Raw genomic sequence first — 24,101 nt, forward strand, 5'->3', positions numbered from 1 at the left:
CAAGGCATCATCCCAGGACGGTATGACTTCAACTGATCTATATAGAAAACCCATAGCCACAAATTCTTTACTGCACGCCACGTCATCGCATAAGGGCTCAAAGGATTTGCTCTGAGAACAGTACTTTTGAAGACCAGGCCTTAGACCTATCAGCGAGGTTTTAGAGCAGAGGCTATAGCAAGCATAGCATTAGACAGGTCTACAAAAAGGCCAAAAAAGCTCAGAGAGACTAACTGCTATACCCGGCTCTGAAAAATTCTGGATTACAGGATGGACAGGTAAGATTCATCTCTACCTATATTACCCAATGGGAGGATCTAAAGCATCTTTTAAAAATGCATTGCAACATTTTAATGACAGATCCGATCCTTCAACAAATTATCCCACCATATCCATCTATGGTGGCAAAAAGAAGCCGTAATCTTAAGGATTTGCTAGTACATAGTCACTATGATCCACCACCAGTTCAGCCAAGCCAGCCATTATTACAAGGGTTTTTTTTCCATGTGGCATATGTAAAGCTTGTAGCAATCTAAGAAAATCAAATATTTTTCTAAACTCAGATGGATCTAAATCCTATACCATCAGAAAACCCCATACGTGCTCATCACGTGGAGTAATATACCATGCCACATGTCCCTGTAACCGGATCTACATTGGTCTGAACACACGGGAATTAAAAATTAGAGTGAGAGAGCATATTAGAGACATTGAAAAATGAAAAAACATTGAAGATACATCACTCCTTAAAAAATTGCCACACCGTTTCAAAACCCACCACAATTCCAACCCCACTGGCCTCATCTTTATCGGTATTGACCAAATCAATCTGGGCATTCATGGGGGTGATTTGGGCAGATATATGGCCCAACAGGAAAGCAAGTGGATCTATCAGCTGAATACTATGACTCCCCTTGGTCTCAATGAAAGTCTTGTTTTCAACTCTTTTTTGTAGTATTTTTTCTTGTAGTAGTTTCCTAGGTTTAGGTTTCAAGGTTTTTAATTCTTTATTCACCTCATGTTCTTTTTACCCTTTTTAAATATCACTTAAATATTCCTTTATCTTTACTTAACTCAGGTGCCTCTTTATAAAGCCAAATTCCTCGATGCAAGGTCATCATCTCGACCGGTAACACTTTTTCTTTGCAACTGAGACCTCTCACGGTGTTGGCCTGTACTTTTGGACCTCTTGTTGGAATAAAGAGAGAAGAGTAATATTGACATATTCATCTGGACATTTTAGGTCTGATATGAAGAGGTTTAAAATCCAAGTAGGCATCGGACTTTATGGACTGAATATTGATACTATTTATTCATATCTTTATATTTTATTTATTTATGTACCTATTTTGTATGCACATCTTGCACTTGTGCACCTATATGAGAATCTATGTACACTGTGTGCAAAATTATTAGGCAAGTTGTATTTTAGAGGATTATTTTTGTTATTGATCAACAACTATGTTCTCAATCAACCCAAAAGACTCATAAATATCAAAGCTTAATATTTTTGGAAGTTGGAGTGGGTTTTTTTAGATTTGGCTATCTTAGGAGGATATCTGTTTGTGCAGGTAACATTACAGAATTATTAGGCAACTTAATAAAAACCAAATATATTCCCATCTCACTTGTTTATTTTCACCAGGTAAACCAATATAGCTGCACAAAATTTAGAAATAAACATTTCTGACATGCAAAAACATAACCCCAAAAAATTAGTGACCAATATAGCCACCTTTCTTTATGATGACACTCAACAGCTTTCCATCCATAGATTCTGTCAGTTGCTTGATCTATTTACGATCAACATTGCGTGCAGCAGCCACCACAGCCTCCCAGACACTGTTTACTGAGGTGCACTGTTTTCCCTCCCTGTAGATCTCACATTTTATGAGGGACCACAGGTTCTTTAATGGGTTCAGATCAGGTGAACAAGGGGGCCATGTCATTGTTTTTTTCTTCTTTGAGACCTTTACTGGCCAGCCACGCTGTGGAGTAGTTGGAGGCATGTGATGGAGCATTGTCTTGCATGAAAATCATGTTTTTCTTGAACGATACCTACTTCTTCCTGTACCACTGCTTGAAGAAGTTGTCTTCCAGAAACTGGCAGTAGGTCTGGGAGTTGAGCTTCACTCCATCCTCAACCCGAAAAGATCCCACAAGTTCATCTTTGATGATACCAGCCCATACCAGTACCTCACCTCCACCTTGCTGGCGTCTGAGTCGGAGTGGAGCTCTCTGCCCTTTACTGATCCAGCCTCTGGCCCATCCATCTGGCCCATCAAGAGTCACTCTCATTTCATCAGTCCATAAAACCTTTGAAAAGTCAGTCTTAAGATACCTCGTATTTCTTGGCCCAGTCTTGACGTTTTATCTTATGTTTCTTGTTCAAAGGTGGTCATTTCTCAGCCTTCCTTACCTTGGCCATGTCCCTGAGTATCGCACAACTTGTGCTTTTACTCCAGTAATGTTGCAGCTCTGAAATATGGCAAAACTCATGGCAAATGGCATCTTGGCAGCTTAACGCTTGATTTTCCTCAAATTATAGGCAGTTATTTTGCGCCTTTTTTGCCCAACACGCTTCTTGCGACCCTGTTGGCTTTTTGCCATGAAACGCTTGATTGTTCAGTGATCATGCTTCAAAAGTTTGGCAATTTCAAGACTGCTGCATCCCTCTGCAAAACATCTCACAATTTTGGACTTTTCAGAGCCTGTCAAATTTCTCTTCTGACCCACTTTGCCAAAGGAAAGGAAGTTGCATAATAATTAAGCACACCTTATATAGGATTTTGATGTCATTAGACAACACCCCTCCTCATTGCAGAGATGCACATCACCTTATTTTCTTAATTAGTATTTGGCTCTCAAGCCTGGACAGCTTGGAGTAGGACAACATGTATAAAAAGTATCATGTGATCAAAATACAGCTTGCCTAATAATTCTGCACGCAGTGTGTATATAGAATATTATATATCTTATTTTATTGCTTTTGGTATATACATTTTTATTTGCTTCATTGCACTAATGAACTTTATAACATTTTTTTGCCTTGCTCTGAGCGCAGCCTTGTTTACTTGTTCACCAGTTTAGAAAAAACACCACAGAAAAACAGGCAAAGGTGCTTACCTGTCTAGGCCTCAAATCAAATGCACTCTCATGATGCAGTGGGCCCAAGTAAAGATGGCGACTACACAGGTGTGATAATACCAAATAAGACAGCCAGCCTACAATCAGGGAATGGCTGCTTGGCACACCAGTGCAAATAAATAATCTGCAGCAGTGTTCACATAGAGTATGCACAGCAACTGGATCCTAGCCTATTAGTAACGCCATGTGGCGGGCTGACCAGCGCTAACTGTAATGCGCCCCGTGTGAACAGAGGCCACAACTTACAAAGCCATCAGAGCCCAACTGCACCTCAAAAAGTAAAAGTAAAAAAAGTGCACAAGAACATATCAAAATATGTAAGGTATTAGTTAATATTATGGCCACAATACATAAGCTGGCAACCCACGTCACGGGTCCTCATGCTTGCCAGTCCTAGTCTAACAGCAAAAACTACAACAGGAGGAAAAAAAAGGAGGAAAAAACCTCCACTATTCTAGAAAAAACACCACAGAAAAACAGGCAAAGGTGCTTAACCTGTCTAGGCCTCACGGAACGCATTACAGTTAGCGCTGGTCAGCCCGCCACATGGCGGCTAGGATCCAGTTGCTGTGCATACTCTGTGTGAACACTGCTGCAGATTATTTATTTGCACTGGTGTGCCAAGCAGCCATTCCCTGATTATAGGCTGGCTGTCTTATTTGGTATTATCACACCTGTGTAGTCGCCATCTTTACTTGGGCCCACTGCACCATGAGAGTGCATTTGATTTGAGGCCTAGACAGGTAAGCACCTTTGCCTGTTTTTCTGTGGTGTTTTTTCTAGAATAGTGGAGGTTTTTTCCTCCTTTTTTTTCCTCCTGTTGTTCACCAGTTTACAGCTTGCATTTCAGTATGCAACATCACACTTTTATGCCATCCTTGCCATCCCTTCTCATCTCTGCATTTCACCAATTTTATAATTTGCCCCTTTCTCACCATTCAACAGTGTGTCTTGTTCTATGTGAACATTGTTAATCCCATATTTTCACATTTTTATTATTTATTTATTTTCATCGTACATCACTAGAGCTCCTTTTTTATTCAATTACTTGATAATTTTATTTTTTTGTCTATTCCTTCTTTAAAAAGCTATTTTAGTCTCATATTCTTATGGCCATTTTGGACATACTACCCTATTTAAATACAGGCCTTTGCACACTCCTGCTATCTCATTAGCAGTCTGAACGCTCATTTTATTCTCTTCAGGTCCCACCTTACACTTTCCAATCACTTCCATTCATTCTCTTTCCACACTTCTTCCTTCCACTCGTGCGCATGCGCTGGACACATGCCTCTCTCTGACCTCCGGAAGTGCTACACATGTGACCGCGGTACGTTCCACTGCGTGTCACGGAGCACCTTTCCGGAAGCACCATTAGGAAGTGAGACTGATTCCGGCTGCATAAGCCTTTGAGAGCGCTCTGGAAATTCCTCTCCCGGTCTTCATCACATTCTTTACAGCATCACTTACAGGCACCCGATCATATATAAATTTACACCCACCTTTGTACCTATGGTTTGAAATGATACTCAAAATCAAAGTGTAAATCAAATTACAGGCTGATCCAACTTCAGTGGAAATGCCTCAAGACAAGGAATTGATGCTCAGTAGTGTGCGTGGCCTCCATGTGCCTGTATGACCTCCCTGCAACACCTAGGCATGCTCCTGATGAGGCGGCAGATGTTCTCCTGAAGGATCTCCTCCCAGACCTGTACTAAAGCAACAGTCCACTCCTGGACAGTCTGTGGTGCAATGTCGTGTTGGTGGATGGAACGAGACAGGATGTCACCGATGTGCTCTATTGAATTCAGGTCTGGGGAACAGGCAGGCCAGTCCAGCACATCAATGCCTTCATCATGCAGGAACTGTACCTGTACTATACCTTTCCGGGGTGTGTGTTCATGGTGTCCATCGGTTCTATATCTTTCCGGGGTGTGTGTTCACGGTATTTTCTATATTCTAGGTCATTTTTTCATTATGACTATGCAGATTATCTTTGTATCTTTACTATTTATATCATGACCTTTTGTATTTTGGCAGTAACACTGGGGATGTTGTTGTATACATGTATTTTTTAAGTGTTTTTATATTTTTGTATCAATAAAAGTTTTGCCTCTTTTTATATATATAATTATATAGCGGTGTGCTCTCTTTTGGAGTGGTTCTCTCTATCCATTTTTGTGCTATCTACGCTACCACTCTTGTTGCACCCCTCCAACCGACAGTATACTATTAGTAGTGCGCCAGTGTTTCTTCTCTTATAACATACAGGAACTGCTGACACACTTCAGCCACAAGGCTTAGCATTGTCATGCATCAGAAGGAAACCAGGACCCACTGCACCTGCTTATGGTCACACAATGGATCTGAGGATCTCATCCCTGTACCTAATAGCAGTCAGGGTACCTCTAGCTAGCACATGGAGGGCTGTGCAGCCCACCAAAGAAATGCTTTCCCCCATATTACTGACCCACTGCCAGTCATGCTGGAGGATGCTGCAGGAAAAGAACGTACTCCACGGCGTCTCCAGATTCTGTCATGTCTGTCACATGTGCTCAGTTTGAAGCTGCTCTCATCCGTGAAGATGAAGAGCTCAGGGCACCAATGTAGAATCTGCCAATTTTGGTGTTCTCTAGAAAATGCCAATCGGCTTGCATGGTGTTGGGCTGTAAGCCCAACACGCACTTGTGGATATCGGGCCCTCATAACACCCTCATTCTAGTCACTTTGTGACAATTTGAGCAGACACATGGATGTTAGTGGCCTGCTGGAGGTTATTTTGCAGGGCTCTGACACTAGTCCTCCTATTTTTCCTTGCACAAAGGAGGAGGTAGCGGCCCTTCTGCTTGGTTGTTGCCTCCTATAGCCTCCTCCACATCTCCTGGAGTACTGGCCTGTCTCCTGGTATCTGTTCCATGCTCTTGGCACTGTCCTGACAGACACAGCTACCCTTCTTGACACAGCTCGCATTGATGTGCCATCCTGGATGAGATGCCCAACATGAGCAACTTCTGCCTAATGCTACTGTACCTCTAGGGGTGAAAGCAATAACAAAATGCAAAAGAGACCAACAACATCCAAAAAAAGATGAGAACAGAGAAATTGTCTGTGGTCACCACCTGTAGAACCACACCTTTATAGGATTTTCTTGCTAAATGCCTATTATTTCTACCTGTTGTCTGTTCCATTTGGACAACAGCAGAAGAAATTGATTCACAATAGGTGTTGCTTCATAACTGGACAGGTTGATTCACAGGAGTATAACTGACTTGGAGTTACATTGTGCTGTTTAAGTGCTCCCTTTATTTTTTTTGAGCAGTCTAGCAATAGGCTTGTCCCTAGACATTTGTTTTTCCAAATTGAATAACTTCATACTTGATAACTGAATTTTATGCTATGAGTGCTATGAGTTTCAGTCACATGAAAACAAACCTAACAATAATGTGGTGAAGATTCTGCTCATGTGCCTACCACAAAATACTAAAATAACTCAAGAAACCATAGTAATGACTTCCTTTTATCTATTTAAATCAAGAAAAACTATAATAGGCAATGCTGCTGCTCCATAGTAATGTGCAAACAATATATTCAGCTCCACGAAGGCTGCATAGTCTAACATAATTGGTATGTTGCATAAACAATGATCAAAGATAACACTTTTGATACTATATTGGAGAGATAATACTAAAAAAGTCATGTAAATTAAGCAAACTAGACATTTGTCTAGTTAAAATAAGGTATAATATTTCGACTGTAGAAGAATGAGACTTAAAGATCTTTCATAGTTCCATATCAGTCACTATAAGGGTATGTGCGCATGTTGCGGATTTGCCTGTGGAATTTTCTGAGCGGATTCTTCTTCTCTTGCCAGAAAACGCACTCTAAAATCAGGGCGGATTTGATGCATTTTGATGCAGATTTTCATGCGTTTTTTTAATGCGGATTTGTATGCATTTTTGTTAGCTAAATAAAGATATATTATTTAACGAAAAAAAAAGAATTGCGATATCATTTCTTTGTCCAACCTCTTCTTTTACATACTCCGCTGAATACCATACTATCATTACATACCATGTTCAAACATAATCTTTACACACACAAAACAAATATAAGTGAATATATATATATATATATATACAGTGGGGCAAAAAAGTATTTAGTCAGTCAGCAATAGTGCAAATTCCACCACTTAAAAAGATGAGAGGCGTCTGTAATTTACATCATAGGTAGACCTCAACTATGGGAGACAAACTGAGAAAAAAAAATCCAGAAAATCACATTGTCTGTTTTTTTAATATTTTATTTGCATATTATGGTGGAAAATAAGTATTTGGTCAGAAACAAAATTTCATCTCAATACTTTGTAATATATCCTTTGTTGGCAATGACAGAGGTCAAACGTTTTCCGTAAGTCTTCACAAGGTTGCCACACACTGTTGTTGGTATGTTGGCCCATTCCTCCATGCAGATCTCCTCTAGAGCAGTGATGTTTTTGGCTTTTCGCTTGGCAAAACGGACTTTCAACTCCCTCCAAAGGTTTTCTATAGGGTTGAGATCTGGAGACTGGCTAGGCCACTCCAGGACCTTGAAATGCTTCTTACGAAGCCACTCCTTCGTTGCCCTGGCGGTGTGCTTTGGATCATTGTCATGTTGAAAGACCCAGCCACGTTTCATCTTCAATGCCCTTGCTGATGGAAGGAGGTTTGCACTCAAAATCTCACGATACATGGCCCCATTCATTCTTTCATGTACCCGGATCAGTCGTCCTGGCCCCTTTGCAGAGAAACAGCCCCAAAGCATGATGTTTCCACCACCATGCTTTACAGTAGGTATGGTGTTTGATGGATGCAACTCAGTATTCTTTTTCCTCCAAACACGACAAGTTGTGTTTCTACCAAACAGTTCCAGTTTGGTTTCATCAGACCATAGGACATTCTCCCAAAACTCCTCTGAATCATCCAAATGCTCTCTAGCAAACTTCAGACGGGCCCGGACATGTACTGGCTTAAGCAGTGGGACACGTCTGGCACTGCAGGATCTGAGTCCATGGTGGCGTAGTGTGTTACTTATGGTAGGCCTTGTTACATTGGTCCCAGCTCTCTGCAGTTCATTCACTAGGTCCCCCCGCGTGGTTCTGGGATTTTTGCTCACCGTTCTTGTGATCATTCTGACCCCACGGGGTGGGATTTTGCATGGATCCCCAGATCGAGGGAGATTATCAGTGATCTTGTATGTCTTCCATTTTCTAATTATTGCTCCCACTGTTGATTTCTTCACTCCAAGATGGTTGGCTATTGCAGATTCAGTCTTCCCAGCCTGGTGCAGGGCTACAATTTTGTTTCTGGTGTCCTTTGACAGCTCTTTGGTCTTCACCATAGTGGAGTTTGGAGTCAGACTGTTTGAGGGTGTGCACAGGTGTCTTTTTATACTGATAACAAGTTTAAACAGGTGCCATTACTACAGGTAATGAGTGGAGGAAAGAGGAGACTCTTAAAGAAGAAGTTACAGGTCTGTGAGAGCCAGAAATCTTGATTGTTTGTTTCTGACCAAATACTTATTTTCCACCATAATATGCAAAAAAAATGATAAAAAAACAGACAATGTGATTTTCTGGATTTTTTTTTTCTCAGTTTGTCTCCCATAGTTGAGGTCTACCTATGATGTAAATTACAGACACCTCTCATCTTTTTAAGTGGTGGAACTTGCACTATTGCTGACTGACTAAATACTTTTTTGCCCCACTGTATATAGAATTGTCTACGGGTCACTTCCGTCTGTCTGTCTGTCCTTCTGTCACGGTTATTTGTTCGCTCATTGGTCTCGGCAGCTGCCTGTCACGGCTGCCTCGACCAATCAGTGACGGCCACAGTCCGATTAGTCCCTCCCCTACTCCCCTGCACTCACTGCCCGGCGCCCGCTCTGTAATCCCCTCCACTAACCACTCACACAGGGTTAATGGCAGCGGTAACGGCCCGCGGGGTAATGCACTCCGTTACCGCTGCTATTAACCCTGTGTGTCCCCAACTATTTACTATGCAGCATCAATAGTAAAAATAGGTCATGTTAAAAATAATAATAAAAAAAACCTGCTATACTCACCCTCCGCCGCCTTTCCCGCTCCTCGCCACGCTCCCCGGACCGCTCCATTGCAAGCGGCAGCTTCCGTTCCCGTCCCAGCGCTGGTGTGCAACAAGGACCTGCCGTGACGTAACGGTCATGTGACCGCGACGTCATCATAGGTCCTGCTCACACCAGCCCTGGGACTGCAAGCTGCCACTTGCAATGGAGCGATCCCGGGAGCGTAGCAAGGAGCGCGAAAGGCGGCGGATGGTAAGTATAGCAGGACTTCCAATGGGCCTTCGGAAGGTGAGTATATGTTTATTTTTTTTTAAGTCTCTATTAGTGTTGAGCGATACCTTCCGATATCGGAAAGTATCGGTATCGGTTTGGATCGGCCGATATTCAAAAAATATCGGATATCGCCGATACCGATACCCGATCCCAATGCAAGTCAATGGGACCAAAATATCGGAATTAAAATAAACCCTTTCTTTCCTTGTAGGTTCATTCTACATGAAGGAAAACAACTAAGAATAATGCCGGATGTATTTGGGGAGGTGGCGGAGACATTAAAGTCATAGAGGTTTATCCCAATCAAATAGAATAGCATGTTTTTTGTTTTTTTTTAAGACGTTCGGAGTGACAAAGATATTGACTATGTAAATTTTTTTTTTATTTTGTCAGATATTGATGTTTCACTATTCCACGCCCTTCCCCTTCTTTTTTTTCTTTTTTTTTTTCTTTTCCCACACTTTCATCTTCATCATCATCAGCATCTTTGACATCAACTTCTTCACCTTATTCATCTTCTTCTTCATCTTCTACCTATTTTTTTTTTTTTATTACATTCTTCATATTCATTTTATTCAACTATTATTATTCTTCTTATTCTACATATTCTTTTTATTCCACTGTTATTATTCTTCCTATTCTACTTCTTCATCATATTCTCATTTGTGACAGGCATTCCCGTAGTTGTTATCTATAAAAGTTTGAAGATTACACCTTCCGTTCTGCCAGTCACAAAAGTTACATTTGTCCGCGTTCAGTTTGGCCTGCAGCATCAGGCTTTATCCAGGGGCACCACGAGGAGGAACGGACTCACCCCCATACACTGCTTAGTCTTCTTCTGCATATAATTTAGATAATATCTTTTGCTCTGATATTAAGTCTTATGCTTAATGTTCTTCTGCTCTTTGTTCTGCAGCCTCTTGTTCTTCTGCTTCTCGGTCTTCCATGTTGTCGTCTCCAGGGTCGTCGTCTCCAGTGTCGTCATCTCCGCCGTCGTCGTCTCCGCCGTCGTCGTCGTCGTCATCGGGGTGGTCTTCCGTGTCGTCGTCATCGTGGTGGTCTTCCGGGTCGTCGACGTTAGGGTCTTCAACTTGGAAATGTAGCAGAAGGTACAAGAAGGCTGAGAAAATGCCAAGAACCAGCTGATGGAACTGGAACTCGGATGGCTACCCGAAGGTTCAAGAGCCTATGGAACTACCGAGGACCAGCTGACGTTACTGGAACCCGGTTACTAAGCAGGAGGTACCCGTGCTAAAAAGCACTACCAAGGACCGCCTGACGTTGACGGAACTCGGATACCCAGAAGGAGGCACCTAAGCCAAAGGCTCTGCCCGGAACCAGCTGACGTTACTGGAACCAGGATGGGGAGCAGAAGGTACAAGAGCAAAAGACACTGCCGAGAACCAGCTGGCGGTGCTGGAACCCGGATGCGTTGCCCCAGTGTGCAAGAGCCAATGGCACGACCGAGGACCAGCTGACGGTGCTGGAACCCGGTTACTAAGCTGTAGGTGCCCGCGCTTAAAAGCACTACCAAGGACCGCCTGGCGTTGGCGGAACTCGGATACCCAGGAGGAGGCACCTAAGCCAAAGGCTCGGCCCGGAACCAGCTGACGGTGCTGGAACCAGGTGGTGGACCCGAAGGTCCACAGGAGAGGAGAGAACAGCTAGGCCGCGAGGCAGCCGCAGTTACCGAACCCCAACAGTCCTACAGGGGGAGCTGGGCCTACTGGCACTACAGAACCAGCCTTGACTACCAGTTCACGCAGCCCACATAGGAAGCTCCTAAACTGGAGGCACCCTGGAGTTGGCTAACCCGACCGCACCACGACGAGGCAAGCATAGGTGTCTCAGTGAGCTTGACACAACCCGGAAACAGCTGACGGTGCTGAAACCAGGCTTGGCACGAGGGAGTACCTGTGACAAAAACACTGCCGAGAACCAGCTGGCGGTGCTGGAACCCGGATGCGTTGCCCCAGTGTGCAAGAGCCAATGGCACGACCGAGGACCAGCTGACGGTGCTGGAACCCGGTTACTAAGCTGTAGGTGCCCGCGCTTAAAAGCACTACCAAGGACCGCCTGGCGTTGGCGGAACTCGGATACCCAGGAGGAGGCACCTAAGCCAAAGGCTCGGCCCGGAACCAGCTGACGGTGCTGGAACCAGGTGGTGGACCCCAAGGCCCACAGGAGAGGAGAGAACAGCTAGGCCGCGAGGCAGCCGCAGTTACCGAACCCCAACAGTCCTACAGGGGGAGCTGGGCCTACTGGCACTACAGAACCAGCCTTGACTACCAGTTCACGCAGCCCACATAGGAAGCTCCTAAACTGGAGGCACCCTGGAGTTGGCTAACCCGACCGCACCACGACGAGGCAAGCATAGGTGTCTCAGTGAGCTTGACACAACCCGGAAACAGCTGACGGTGCTGAAACCAGGCTTGGCACGAGGGAGTACCTGTGACAAGAACACTGCCGAGAACCAGCTGGCGGTGCTGGAACCCGGATGCGTTGCCCCAGTGTGCAAGAGCCAATGGCACGACCGAGGACCAGCTGACGGTGCTGGAACCCGGTTACTAAGCTGTAGGTGCCCGCGCTTAAAAGCACTACCAAGGACCGCCTGGCGTTGGCGGAACTCGGATACCGAGGAGGAGGCACCTAAGCCAAAGGCTCGGCCCGGAACCAGCTGACGGTGCTGGAACCAGGTGGTGGACCCGAAGGTCCACAGGAGAGGAGAGAACAGCTAGGCCGCGAGGCAGCCGCAGTTACCGAACCCCAACAGTCCTACAGGGGGAGCTGGGCCTACTGGCACTACAGAACCAGCCTTGACTACCAGTTCACGCAGCCCACATAGGAAGCTCCTAAACTGGAGGCACCCTGGAGTTGGCTAACCCGACCGCACCACGACGAGGCAAGCATAGGTGTCTCAGTGAGCTTGACACAACCCGGAAACAGCTGACGGTGCTGAAACCAGGCTTGGCACGAGGGAGTACCTGTGACAAAAACACTGCCGAGAACCAGCTGGCGGTGCTGGAACCCGGATGCGTTGCCCCAGTGTGCAAGAGCCAATGGCACGACCGAGGACCAGCTGACGGTGCTGGAACCCGGTTACTAAGCTGTAGGTGCCCGCGCTTAAAAGCACTACCAAGGACCGCCTGGCGTTGGCGGAACTCGGATACCCAGGAGGAGGCACCTAAGCCAAAGGCTCGGCCCGGAACCAGCTGACGGTGCTGGAACCAGGTGGTGGACCCCAAGGCCCACAGGAGAGGAGAGAACAGCTAGGCCGCGAGGCAGCCGCAGTTACCGAACCCCAACAGTCCTACAGGGGGAGCTGGGCCTACTGGCACTACAGAACCAGCCTTGACTACCAGTTCACGCAGCCCACATAGGAAGCTCCTAAACTGGAGGCACCCTGGAGTTGGCTAACCCGACCGCACCACGACGAGGCAAGCATAGGTGTCTCAGTGAGCTTGACACAACCCGGAAACAGCTGACGGTGCTGAAACCAGGCTTGGCACGAGGGAGTACCTGTGACAAGAACACTGCCGAGAACCAGCTGGCGGTGCTGGAACCCGGATGCGTTGCCCCAGTGTGCAAGAGCCAATGGCACGACCGAGGACCAGCTGACGGTGCTGGAACCCGGTTACTAAGCTGTAGGTGCCCGCGCTTAAAAGCACTACCAAGGACCGCCTGGCGTTGGCGGAACTCGGATACCCAGGAGGAGGCACCTAAGCCAAAGGCTCGGCCCGGAACCAGCTGACGGTGCTGGAACCAGGTGGTGGACCCGAAGGTCCACAGGAGAGGAGAGAACAGCTAGGCCGCGAGGCAGCCGCAGTTACCGAACCCCAACAGTCCTACAGGGGGAGCTGGGCCTACTGGCACTACAGAACCAGCCTTGACTACCAGTTCACGCAGCCCACATAGGAAGCTCCTAAACTGGAGGCACCCTGGAGTTGGCTAACCCGACCGCACCACGACGAGGCAAGCATAGGTGTCTCAGTGAGCTTGACACAACCCGGAAACAGCTGACGGTGCTGAAACCAGGCTTGGCACGAGGGAGTACCTGTGACAAAAACACTGCCGAGAACCAGCTGGCGGTGCTGGAACCCGGATGCGTTGCCCCAGTGTGCAAGAGCCAATGGCACGACCGAGGACCAGCTGACGGTGCTGGAACCCGGTTACTAAGCTGTAGGTGCCCGCGCTTAAAAGCACTACCAAGGACCGCCTGGCGTTGGCGGAACTCGGATACCCAGGAGGAGGCACCTAAGCCAAAGGCTCGGCCCGGAACCAGCTGACGGTGCTGGAACCAGGTGGTGGACCCCAAGGCCCACAGGAGAGGAGAGAACAGCTAGGCCGCGAGGCAGCCGCAGTTACCGAACCCCAACAGTCCTACAGGGGGAGCTGGGCCTACTGGCACTACAGAACCAGCCTTGACTACCAGTTCACGCAGCCCACATAGGAAGCTCCTAAACTGGAGGCACCCTGGAGTTGGCTAACCCGACCGCACCACGACGAGGCAAGCATAGGTGTCTCAGTGAGCTTGACACAACCCGGAAACAGCTGACGGTGCTGAAACCAGGCTTGGCACGAGGGAGTACCTGTGACAAGAACACTGCCGAGAACCAGCTGGCGGTGCTGGAACCCGGATGCGTTGCCCCAGTGTGCAAGAGCCAATGGCACGACCGAGGACCAGCTGACGGTGCTGGAACCCGGTTACTAAGCTGTAGGTGCCCGCGCTTAAAAGCACTACCAAGGACCGCCTGGCGTTGGCGGAACTCGGATACCCAGGAGGAGGCACCTAAGCCAAAGGCTCGGCCCGGAACCAGCTGACGGTGCTGGAACCAGGTGGTGGACCCGAAGGTCCACAGGAGAGGAGAGAACAGCTAGGCCGCGAGGCAGCCGCAGTTACCGAACCCCAACAGTCCTACAGGGGGAGCTGGGCCTACTGGCACTACAGAACCAGCCTTGACTACCAGTTCACGCAGCCCACATAGGAAGCTCCTAAACTGGAGGCACCCTGGAGTTGGCTAACCCGACCGCACCATGACGAGGCAAGCATAGGTGTCTCAGTGAGCTTGACACAACCCGGAAACAGCTGACGGTGCTGAAACCAGGCTTGGCACGAGGGAGTACCTGTGACAAAAACACTGCCGAGAACCAGCTGGCGGTGCTGGAACCCGGATGCGTTGCCCCAGTGTGCAAGAGCCAATGGCACGACCGAGGACCAGCTGACGGTGCTGGAACCCGGTTACTAAGCTGTAGGTGCCCGCGCTTAAAAGCACTACCAAGGACCGCCTGGCGTTGGCGGAACTCGGATACCCAGGAGGAGGCACCTAAGCCAAAGGCTCGGCCCGGAACCAGCTGACGGTGCTGGAACCAGGTGGTGGACCCCAAGGCCCACAGGAGAGGAGAGAACAGCTAGGCCGCGAGGCAGCCGCAGTTACCGAACCCCAACAGTCCTACAGGGGGAGCTGGGCCTACTGGCACTACAGAACCAGCCTTGACTACCAGTTCACGCAGCCCACATAGGAAGCTCCTAAACTGGAGGCACCCTGGAGTTGGCTAACCCGACCGCACCACGACGAGGCAAGCATAGGTGTCTCAGTGAGCTTGACACAACCCGGAAACAGCTGACGGTGCTGAAACCAGGCTTGGCACGAGGGAGTACCTGTGACAAAAACACTGCCGAGAACCAGCTGGCGGTGCTGGAACCCGGATGCGTTGCCCCAGTGTGCAAGAGCCAATGGCACGACCGAGGACCAGCTGACGGTGCTGGAACCCGGTTACTAAGCTGTAGGTGCCCGCGCTTAAAAGCACTACCAAGGACCGCCTGGCGTTGGCGGAACTCGGATACCCAGGAGGAGGCACCTAAGCCAAAGGCTCGGCCCGGAACCAGCTGACGGTGCTGGAACCAGGTGGTGGACCCGAAGGTCCACAGGAGAGGAGAGAACAGCTAGGCCGCGAGGCAGCCGCAGTTACCGAACCCCAACAGTCCTACAGGGGGAGCTGGGCCTACTGGCACTACAGAACCAGCCTTGACTACCAGTTCACGCAGCCCACATAGGAAGCTCCTAAACTGGAGGCACCCTGGAGTTGGCTAACCCGACCGCACCACGACGAGGCAAGCATAGGTGTCTCAGTGAGCTTGACACAACCCGGAAACAGCTGACGGTGCTGAAACCAGGCTTGGCACGAGGGAGTACCTGTGACAAAAACACTGCCGAGAACCAGCTGGCGGTGCTGGAACCCGGATGCGTTGCCCCAGTGTGCAAGAGCCAATGGCACGACCGAGGACCAGCTGACGGTGCTGGAACCCGGTTACTAAGCTGTAGGTGCCCGCGCTTAAAAGCACTACCAAGGACCGCCTGGCGTTGGCGGAACTCGGATACCCAGGAGGAGGCACCTAAGCCAAAGGCTCGGCCCGGAACCAGCTGACGGTGCTGGAACCAGGTGGTGGACCCGAAGGTCCACAGGAGAGGAGAGAACAGCTAGGCCGCGAGGCAGCCGCAGTTACCGAACCCCAACAGTCCTACAGGGGGAGCTGGGCCTACTGGCACTACAGAACCAGCCTTGACTACCAGTTCACGCAGCCCACATAGGAAGCTCCTAAACTGGAGGCACCCTGGAGTTGGCTAACCCGACCGCACCACGACGAGGCAAGCATAGGTGTCTCAGTGAGCTTGACACAACCCGGAAACAGCTGACGGTGCTGAAACCAGGCTTGGCACGAGGGAGTACCTGTGACAAAAACACTGCCGAGAACCAGCTGGCGGTGCTGGAACCCGGATGCGTTGCCCCAGTGTGCAAGAGCCAATGGCACGACCGAGGACCAGCTGACGGTGCTGGAACCCGGTTACTAAGCTGTAGGTGCCCGCGCTTAAAAGCACTACCAAGGACCGCCTGGCGTTGGCGGAACTCGGATACCCAGGAGGAGGCACCTAAGCCAAAGGCTCGGCCCGGAACCAGCTGACGGTGCTGGAACCAGGTGGTGGACCCCAAGGCCCACAGGAGAGGAGAGAACAGCTAGGCCGCGAGGCAGCCGCAGTTACCGAACCCCAACAGTCCTACAGGGGGAGCTGGGCCTACTGGCACTACAGAACCAGCCTTGACTACCAGTTCACGCAGCCCACATAGGAAGCTCCTAAACTGGAGGCACCCTGGAGTTGGCTAACTCGACCGCACCACGACGGGGCAAGCATAGGCGTCTCAGTGAAGTTGACACAACCCGGAAACAGCTGACGGTGCTGAAACCAGGCTTGGCACGAGGGAGTACCTGTGACAAGAACACTGCCGAGAACCAGCTGGCGGTGCTGGAACACGGATGCGTTGCCTTGCCTATTAAAGATTGTCTTCCTAGAGCCCCAACTAGCGGTGTTGGAGCAAAGGGTAAGCAGGGGGAGATGAGTGTAGGCCGAAGCCTGCACTGGAGGCAGCTTTGTGTCTGCGTTGCGTTTGCAGGACACTTTGCCGGCTACACACTGGGGGAACAGCTGGCGTTGCTGAACCCCACTAACACAATGGCGTGTGTTTTTCTCTGTGCAGCTAGCACTTGCGGGCAAAAACTAGCGATGTTAGAGCCCGTGTTGAAGCAGGAGGAGGAGGAGAGGAGCAGAGTGTAGGCCGAAGCTTAGTTGAACCAATTTCAAAGGAAACCTTTAACCCCCCCCTCAGGTGTTACAAAGTACAAGAGACACACCTTGTGCAGTATTAATGCTGCACAAGTGAAAGGTTGCTCTATTAATTTGTCTACTTGCACACGCTGAATGAAAGACATACACAATTTACCCCATTCTACAGTCAAACTGTAGTGGATGCGTGACTTGGTTTTTTGATGAGACGCAGCACAGGTGTCCAAAATAACGCCTTGGTGCTTGGAGCAGCTTCCTGAGCGTTGTTATTTGCTGTACAGGAGTCTGCGCTCTTGTGTTATCCCTTGGCAATGCCCTGTTAGCGCTGCCCATCTTATGACATCATTTCATGTTGGCCGGTGCGGTTAACGATGGCCATAAATCCCAGACCCACAGTGTCTTTTCATAAAGCCACACTGCGGTGCTGGGATTCGTGGCCTTGAGCAGTAAATATTTTGGCCGCTCACACACGTCCTTACACCTGCTTCAGACTGGGCGGCCTCTGCTGATCCCTTCTCGCATGCCGCGGCCATGAGGCTGCACAGTCTGAAGAAGGCTGAAGGAGATGAGTTAAGACAGGCGAAGATATGCACTGCTCGTGCCCATCAATCACACCCTCGCAGTCAAAATAATTAAGACAACGAGGAGCATTTTATTCAGGCAGGGCGGACGAACAGGCGCAAGTAGCCAACCAATGATGTCAGAAGACGGGAAGCGCTACCAAGGGGGGTGCTGCGTATCATTAGAAAGGAAAGTCACACCTCAGGGACAGTGGAATGGTCTCAAAGAGACACATTTTGTACGTGTTGAGTTCCACGTGGGCAAGGAGAAAACATCAGCCACCTTGTACAAATGCAGCAGTACTGCTGTACAAGGTGGCTGTTATACATAGAAACACCTGGGGGTGGGGGCCAGGCTCCCTTCAATTTCAGTTCATGTGCCTGCGTGGCGTTTGCAGGTCACGTTGCAAGCTGCACAGCAGGGGAACAGCTGGCGGTGCTGAACCCCACTAACACATTGGCTGGTGTTTTTCTCTGTGCAGCTAGCATTTCCGGGCAAAAACTAGCGGTGTTTGAGCCCAGGGTCAGCAGGAGGAGGAGGAGAGGAGCAAAGTGTAGGCCGAAGCCTGCACTGGTGGCAGCTTTTGGTCGGTTGTGCCAGCGTGGCTTGTGCTGGACACGATGCCGGCTACACAGCGGGGGAACAGCTGGCGTTGCTGAACCCCACTAACACATTGGCTGGTGTTTTTCTCTGTGCAGCTAGCATTTCCGGGCAAAAACTAGCGGTGTTTGAGCCCAGGGTCAGCAGGAGGAGGAGGAGAGGAGCAAAGTGTAGGCCGAAGCCTGCACTGGTGGCAGCTTTTGGTCGGTTGTGCCAGCGTGGCTTGTGCTGGACACGATGCCGGCTACACAGCGGGGGAACAGCTGGCATTGCTGAACCCCACTAACACATTGGCTGGTGTTTTTCTCTGTGCAGCTAGCATTTCCGGGCAAAAACTAGCGGTGTTTGAGCCCAGGGTCAGCAGGAGGAGGAGGAGAGGAGCAAAGTGTAGGCCGAAGCCTGCACTGGTGGCAGCTTTTGGTCGGTTGTGCCAGCGTGGCTTGTGCTGGACACGATGCCGGCTACACAGCGGGGGAACAGCTGGCGTTGCTGAACCCCACTAACACATTGGCTGGTGTTTTTCTCTGTGCAGCTAGCATTTCCGGGCAAAAACTAGCGTTGTTAGAGCCCAGGGTCAGCAGGAGGAGGAGAGGAGCAGAGTGTAGGCCGAAGCCTAGTTGAACCAATTTCAAAGGTTACCTTTAACCCCCCCTCAGGTGTTACAAAGAACAAGAGCCACTCCTTCTGCAGCATTAATGCTGCACAAGTAAAAGGTTGCTCTATTAATTTGTCTACTTGCACAAGCTGAATGCAACACGTAGACTATTTAGCCCATTATACTGTTTAACAGTAGTGGAGGCGTGACTTGTCTTTTTAAAGAAAAGCAGCACAGGTGTCGAAAACAACACCTTTTTGCATGGGCGCAGCTTCCTGAGCGTTGTTAGTTGCTGTACAGGAGTCTGCGCTCTTGTGATCCTTTGGCCATGCGCTGTGAGCGCTTCCTGTCTTATGACCTCATTTCATGTTGGCCGTTGCGGTTAGCGATGGACATGAATCCCAGACCCACAGTGTGTTTTTAAAAAATCACACTGCGGTGCTGGGATTCGTGCCCTGGTGCAGTAAATATGTTTGCCGCTCACACATGTCCTTACACCTGCTTCAGACTGGACGGCCTCATCTGATCCCTTATCGCCTGCCGAGGCCATGAGGACACCCAGTCTGAAGAAGGCGGAAGGAGATGAGTGAACACAGGCAAACATATGCACTGCACATGCCCATCAATCACACCCTCGCTGTCCAAAAAAATAAGACACCGAGGGGCGTTGTTTCGAGCAGGGGAGATGCACAGGCGCAGCCAGCTAACCAATGATGTCAAAAGACGGGCAGCGCTAACAAGGGTGGTGCTGCGTGTCATTACAAAGGAAAGTCACACCTCAGGGACATTGTAATGGTCTCTAATGAGAAACATTTTCTACGTGTTGAGTTCCACGTGGGCAAGGAGAAAAAGTCAGCCACCTTGTACAAATGCAGCAGTACTGCTGTACAAGGTGGCTGTTATACATAGAAACACCTGTGGGTGGGGGGCAGGCTCCCTTCAATTTCAGTTCATGTGCCTGCGTGGCGTTTGCAGGTCACGTTGCAAGCTACACAGCAGGGGAACAGCTGGCGTTGCTGAACCCCACTGACACATTGACTGGTGTTTTTCTCTGTGCAGATTGCATGTCCGGGCAAAAACTAGCGGTGTTAGAGCCCAGGGTCAGCAGGAGGAGGAGGAGAGGAGCAAAGTGTAGGCCGAAGCCTGCACTGGTGGCAGCTTTTGGTCGGTTGTGCCAGCGTGGCTTGTGCTGGACACGATGCCGGCTACACAGCGGGGGAACAGCTGGCGGTGCTGAACCCCACTAACACATTGGCTGGTGTTTTTCTCTGTGCAGCTAGCATTTCCGGGCAAAAACTAGCGGTGTTTGAGCCCAGGGTCAGCAGGAGGAGTAGAGGAGCAGAGTGTAGGCCGAAGCCTAGTTGAACCAATTTCAAAGGTTACCTTTAACCCCCCCCCTCAGGTGTTGCAAGGTACAAGAGCCACACCTTGAACAGCATTAATGATGCACAAGTCAAAGGTTGCTCTATTTAATTTTGCTCCTTGCACACGCTGAATTAAACACGTACACTATTTAGCCCATTATACTGTCAAACAGTAGTGGAGGCGTGACTACTAGTCTTTTTAAGGTGACGCAGCACAGGTGTACAAATTTACACCTAGGTGCTGTGCGCAGATTCCTTACCGTTGTTATTTGCAGTACAGGAAACTGCGCTCTTGTGTTATCCCTTGGCAATACCCTGTTAGTGCAGGCCGTCTCATGACCTCATTTCATGTTGGCCGGTGCGGTTAACGATGGCCATAAATCCCAGACCCACAGTGGCTTTTCATAAAGTCACACTGCGGTGCTGGGATTCGTGGCCTTGTGCAGTAAATATGTTCGCCGCTCACACATGTCCTTACACCTGCTTCAGACTGGGCGGCCTCAGCTGATCCCTTATCGCATGCCGCGGCCATGAGGCCGCACAGTCAGAAGAAGGCGGAAGGAGGGGAGTGAAGACAGGGGAACATATGCACTGCTCGTGCCCATCAATCACACCCTCGCAGTCAAAATATATGAGACAACGGGGGGCGTTGTGTCGGGCAGGGGGACGCACAGGCACAGCCAGCCAACCAATGATGTCAGGAGACGGGCAGCGCTAACAATGGGGGTGCTGCGTGTCATTAAAAAGGAAAGTCACACCTCAGGGACATTGTAATGGTCTGTAATGAGACACATTTTGTACTTGTTGAGTTCCACGTGTGCAAGGAGAAAAAGTCAGCCACCTTGTACAAATGCAGCAGTACTGCTGTACAAGGTGGCTGTTATACATAGAAACACCTGGGGGGGTGGGGGGCAGGCTCCCTTCAATTTCAGTTCATGTGCCTGCGTGGCGTTTGCAGGACACGTTGCCAGCTACACAGCAGGGGAACAGCTGGCGGTGCTGAACCCCACTAACACATTGGCTGGTGTTTATCTCTGTGCAGCTAGCATGTCCGGGCAGAAACTGGCGTTGTTTGAGCCCAGGGTCAGCAGGAGGAGGAGAGGAGCAAAGTGTAGGCCGAAGCCTGCACTGGTGGCAGCTTTTGGTCAGTTGTGCCAGCGTGGCTTGTGCTGGACACGTTGCCGACTACACAGCAGGGGAACAGCTGGCGTTGCTGAACCCCACTAACACATTGGCTGGTGTTTTTCTCTGTGCAGCTAGCCGTTCCGGGCAAAAACTAGCGGTGTTTGAGCCCAGGGTCAGCAGGAGGAGTAGAGGAGCAGAGTGTAGGCCGAAGCCTAGTTGAACCAATTTCAAAGGTTACCTTTAACCCCCCCCCTCAGGTGTTGCAAGGTACAAGAGCCACACCTTGAACAGCATTAATGATGCACAAGTCAAAGGTTGCTCTATTTAATTTTGCTCCTTGCACACGCTGAATTAAACACGTACACTATTTAGCCCATTATACTGTCAAACAGTAGTGGAGGCGTGACTACTAGTCTTTTTAAGGAGACGCAGCACAGGTGTACAAATTTACACCTAGGTGCTGTGCGCAGATTCCTTACCGTTGTTATTTGCAGTACAGGAAACTGCGCTCTTGTGTTATCCCTTGGCAATACCCTGTTAGTGCAGGCCGTCTCATGACCTCATTTCATGTTGGCCGGTGCGGTTAACGATGGCCATAAATCCCAGACCCACAGTGGCTTTTCCTAAAGTCACACTGCGGTGCTGGGATTCGTGGCCTTGTGCAGTAAATATGTTCGCCGCTCACACATGTCCTTACACCTGCTTCAGACTGGGCGGCCTCAGCTGATCCCTTATCGCATGCCGCGGCCATGAGGCCGCACAGTCAGAAGAAGGCGGAAGGAGGGGAGTGAAAACAGGGGAACATATGCACTGCTCGTGCCCATCAATCACACCCTCGCAGTCAAAATATATGAGACAACGGGGGGCGTTGTGTCGGGCAGGGGGGACGCACAGGCACAGCCAGCCAACCAATGATGTCAGGAGACGGGCAGCGCTAACAATGGGGGTGCTGCGTGTCATTAAAAAGGAAAGTCACACCTCAGGGACATTGTAATGGTCTGTAATGAGACACATTTTGTACGTGTTGAGTTCCACGTGGGCAAGGAGAAAAAGTCAGCCACCTTGTACAAATGCAGCAGTACTGCTGTACAAGGTGGCTGATATACATAGAAACACCTGTGGGTGGGGGGCAGGCTCCCTTCAATTTCAGTTCATGTGCCTGCGTGGCGTTTGCAGGTCACGTTGCAAGCTACACAGCAGGGGAACAGCTGGCGTTGCTGAACCCCACTGACACATTGACTGGTGTTTTTCTCTGTGCAGATTGCATGTCCGGGCAAAAACTAGCGGTGTTAGAGCCCAGGGTCAGCAGGAGGAGGAGGAGAGGAGCAAAGTGTAGGCCGAAGCCTGCACTGGTGGCAGCTTTTGGTCGGTTGTGCCAGCGTGGCTTGTGCTGGACACGATGCCGGCTACACAGCGGGGGAACAGCAGGCGGTGCTGAACCCCACTAACACATTGGCTGGTGTTTTTCTCTGTGCAGCTAGCATGTCCGGGCAGAAACTGGCGTTGTTAGAGCCCAGGGTCAGCAGGAGGAGGAGAGGAGCAAAGTGTAGGCCGAAGCCTGCACTGGTGGCAGCTTTTGTTCTGTTGTGCCAGCGTGGCTTGTGCTGGACACGTTGCCGACTACACAGCAGGGGAACAGCTGGCGGTGCTGAACCCCACTAACACATTGGCTGGTGTTTTTCTCTGTGCAGCTAGCATTTCCTGGCAAAAACTAGCGGTGTTTGAGCCCAGGGTCAGCAGGAGGAGTAGAGGAGCAGAGTGTAGGCCGAAGCCTAGTTGAACCAATTTCAAAGGTTACCTTTAACCCCCCCCTCAGGTGTTGCAAGGTACAAGAGCCACACCTTGTGCAGCATTAATGCTGCACAAGTGAAAGGTTGCTCTATTTGTTTTGCTCCTTGCACACGCTGACTAAAACACGTACACTATTTAGCCCATTATACTGTCAAACAGTTGTGGAGGCGTGACTTGTCTTTTTAACGAGACGCAGCACAGGTGTCAAAATTTGCACCTAGGTACTGGGCGCAGATTCCTGAGCGTTGTTATTTGCTGTACAGGAGTCTGCGCTATTGTGATCCCTTGGCCATGCGCTGTGAGCGCTTCCTGTCTTCTGACCTCATTTCATGTCGGCCGTTGCGGTTAGCGATGGACATGAATCCCAGACCCACAGTGTGTTTTCAAAAAATCACACTGCGTGGCTGGGATTCGTGGCCTTGTGCAGTAAATAGGTTTGCCGCTTACACATGTCCTTACACCTGCTCCAGACTGGGCGGCCTCAGCTGATCCCTTATCGCCTACCACGGCCAGGAGGCCGCACAGTCTGAAGAAGGCGGAAGGAGATGAGTGAACACAGGCAAACATATGCACTGCACATGCCCATCAATCACACCCTCGCTGTCCAAAAAAATAAGACACCGAGGGCCGTTGTTTCGAGCAGGGGAGATGCACAGGCGCAGCCAGCTAACCAATGATGTCAAAAGACGGGCAGCGCTAACAAGGGTGGTGCTGCGTGTCATTACAAAGGAAAGTCACACCTCAGGGACATTGTAATGGTCTGTAATGAGACACATTTTGTACGTGTTGAGTTCCACGTGGGCAAGGAGAAAAAGTCAGCCACCTTGTACAAATGCAGCAGTACTGCTGTACAAGGTGGCTGATATACATAGAAACACCTGTGGGTGGGGGGCAGGCTCCCTTCAATTTCAGTTCATGTGCCTGCGTGGCGTTTGCAGGTCACGTTGC

This window comes from Ranitomeya imitator, chromosome 1, assembly GCF_032444005.1.
Source record: "Ranitomeya imitator isolate aRanImi1 chromosome 1, aRanImi1.pri, whole genome shotgun sequence".
NCBI classification, from domain to species: Eukaryota; Metazoa; Chordata; class Amphibia; order Anura; family Dendrobatidae; genus Ranitomeya; species Ranitomeya imitator.